This window comes from Choristoneura fumiferana, chromosome 7, assembly GCF_025370935.1.
Source record: "Choristoneura fumiferana chromosome 7, NRCan_CFum_1, whole genome shotgun sequence".
In the NCBI taxonomy this organism is placed as follows: Eukaryota; Metazoa; Arthropoda; class Insecta; order Lepidoptera; family Tortricidae; genus Choristoneura; species Choristoneura fumiferana.
The window spans coordinates 5,753,257-5,756,706 of record NC_133478.1 but is presented as its reverse complement, the minus strand read 5'-3'; positions in this window follow the sequence as shown (position 1 = coordinate 5,756,706).

Sequence of the window (3,450 nt, the reverse complement as noted above, 5' to 3'; positions counted from 1 at the left end):
TTTTAAAGTAGTGACAATATGGTACTAATACTTACCAGTCAATTCCATTTGTAAATCTTTCTTTAATAACTGGCATATACTGGCAACTGACATTTATAATATGAAAGCTTGCCAGTAATAGTAAATGGCAATAAACAATAGAACATGCTAAAATATTTATTTATTTATTATTAAATTTGTTTACAGGGCATATAGAACAATAGCTTTGGGCACTGTTCTATTCTCTTTGTTGGGAAAATCCCAATGGTATTCCCAATGTTACGATTGCCAATATGCAGGAAAAATCATGTACTAAATAAAGCATAGTGTTTAGAATTAATTTTAATGTCTGTTACTATGGGAATGTTATGTTTGGATGAGTTTGATTGTTTTATTAATAAATAAGTTTAAATTGCAATCCCAGGTTTTTGCAGATAAAAAGATGTCAAAAGAATTCTACCTTTAATATTGTTTTCTTAAAACATAGTGATTGATAATTTGATTTTAAATATTGTATAATGAATAAATTTGGTTAGATTATTGATTTAGAAACATGAATTCCTTATAGGATCACTTGTGTGTTTGTCTGTGTCCATTTTTCTCAGAAATATTTTGGCCAAATCTACTGAAACAATTTTAAAAATTGGAAAATTGGATTAGGTTGAAATTTGGTATACACATGCATTATGCACATGTTTATGTTAGGGTCATATTACAAAAAAAAAACAGATATACCCATAAATTGAAAAGGCTTGTTGTGAGGGTCTCAAATATAACTTTGTAATAATTAGTTTATAGTCAAACTAAACAATTTATGGAAATAACCCTTTCGGCTCCCTTCCCCGTTATCTCCAAACAAAACTTGTGTTTTGACTTTTATTTGTCAGTTTTATCTGTGTGAACCCAGGGCGCGTTGTTGGTTTGTTTTAAATTTATTTGTTTATTGTTTTGGGAACTACATTTGAAATTTACCACAAGCTTTGCGGTGAACATCGTGAGGAAACCTGCACAGACCTGCGAAGCGATTCAATGGTTTGTGCGAAGTTCCCAATCCGCACTGGTCCCGCGTGGGAACTATGGCCCAAGCCCTCTTGTCCTGAGAGGAGGCCTGTGCCCAGCAGTGGGACGTATATAGGCTGGGATGATGTTTTGGGAAACATACAGCACAATGAATTAGTTGAAATTTCATTTTCTAAATAATACATTAGCCAAAACAGCTTCCATTAATAGCTTATACATTTTTATGCTCTTAGTATTCAAGGTTAATCTTTGAAAGAAACAAAAAAGTAAATAAACAAACTAAAATATTAACAAAAAAGTAAAACCGACTCCAAAAAAAAGAAAAAAATAACAAAAAATGGAACAGGCTGCAAAACCCTGGAAAATATATTTCTAGGTACCTACAAAGAACATCTGACAATGATTCCATTTTATTCATTTATTCCTTGCAGCCATGGTATTATAAGATGGCAAATAAATATTACAGTGCTACATGGACCCTGCTAGGGAAAAGCAACAACTTATCCTTAACTTACTCTAGGATTGATGCTAATATGAATATTCTTACTTGATTACATAATAACATAAAATCAAATCACACAAATTACATTAAATCATGTTAGATTATTACACCAGATAAATAAAACAAAATGTCAAACTAAATAAAAAAAAAATAATGCGTATATTAGTACTTTAATTTTATAGTAATAATACTTAACAATATAATTATGTTACTTGGTCTGAGTCTTCCATGTATTCCTTTACTGTATAAAAGCATTTTATCATTAAAAACTTCTTTAACCTTTTGACAAATGTGTTATATTTTTCTTCATTTAGAATATCTTTAGGTAATTTGTTGTATATTCCAATTCATATAGCCCAAACACGGCTTAGTTACGTTGTTTTATAATAGAGTTTGGTTGCCTACCTTCTGGCTTCAGCATCAGATCAGTTCGGAAGAATCATTAACTTAAAGTTTCTTCTTAGTTGCTTATAGGTATCATTGATTTATAGACGAGCGAGCGTTACTTAGCTTTGACGAGTTCCATTGGTCACCTACAGTCTTCTTCATCAAGTCCAGTTTACCAAATGATACTTTCTGAATGTAAATGCTTATCTTAATGCTAAAAATGCCAAAATCGCCATAGGTGTGCCTATAAAATTTGAGGTTTGCCCTCGATTTCCCTAGGATCCCATCATCAGATCTTGACTTGGTGACAATTGGACCACCTCAGAAGAGTACTCATTTGAATAAAAAAATATATTTGAAAATCGGTCCACAATTGACTGAGTAATCGGTGAACATACATAAAAAAAAATAACTCAAACATTGGAACACAGAACCTCCTCCTTTTTTGAAGTTGGTTAAAAATACAAAATAAAAAGGAATTCTGAAAATAAGTCTCCATTTGATTGAAATATCGGTGAACATGAATGAAAAATATGCATATAATACAAATGTAAAAAAATATATTTACATTTGAAATAAATTACAACATTACCTCTTAAGTTGAGAGGCCTTTTTTTAGGCATTTAGGCATCTTATAGACTTATATTATGCAAACCATTATATTTCTAACTGCCTTAGGGGGGGGGGGGGAAGGTTTAATTTATGATGCTTATTAACCCCTTATTACGAATTACCACTGAGCTTATATTCAAGTTATTCATTGTAATAATTTAATTTAAAATAAATATGATGTGATTTGTTTAAAATTAGAACAAAACTATATTTCTATGGAATCAACCAGATTAGCGGTTCCTAAGTGCCAGTTAATGATTTATCAACCATAGCAATAAAAGCTCTTCACTCCCTTTCTAACACACCTCTAACCCTCTCAGCATCAATCAAAGTACAGCTGTACTTATGATTAATTATGTCCTTAATACGATTTTCCGTCCTTAACACCTCTAATTCTAATACGGACATGCAACTAGTCCAAAGGACCTATTGTAGATATACATAGACTAGGCGTATTGTTGAGTGCACACCCCATGCTTTGCCTGTGGTTCATACATCCCTTTGACCGGTTTCTATAATGCTTAGATATTATGTAGGGCTTAGATAATATTTTAAAAAATACAACATAATTTACTTTAGTTTCCTGTTAACCTTAGCGGTCCACGACACCGACGACGCATAGATAAAAAAAAATACTAGGTACTTATACTAAATTAACTTTCTTCGTAGATGAAGTCGCGGGCAACAGCTAGATGGTGCATAATTATTATTTACTTTTTAGTTGTCTTTTTTGGCGGCGTTTTTTATTTTTGCTGGCATTGTTTTTAGGACTAATCCTCTCACTGAAATGATGACTTGTTTAAGAACCTAGTTGTTTTACAATTCTAGCTCTAAGAACCTAACATTTATCAAGCATTGATTTGAATAAATGTTGTCTATAGGTGTGTATTATGTTATGTTTTGAATGATCTAAGCGCCTATTATTCAAAATTGGCAAACTTGCACCATAA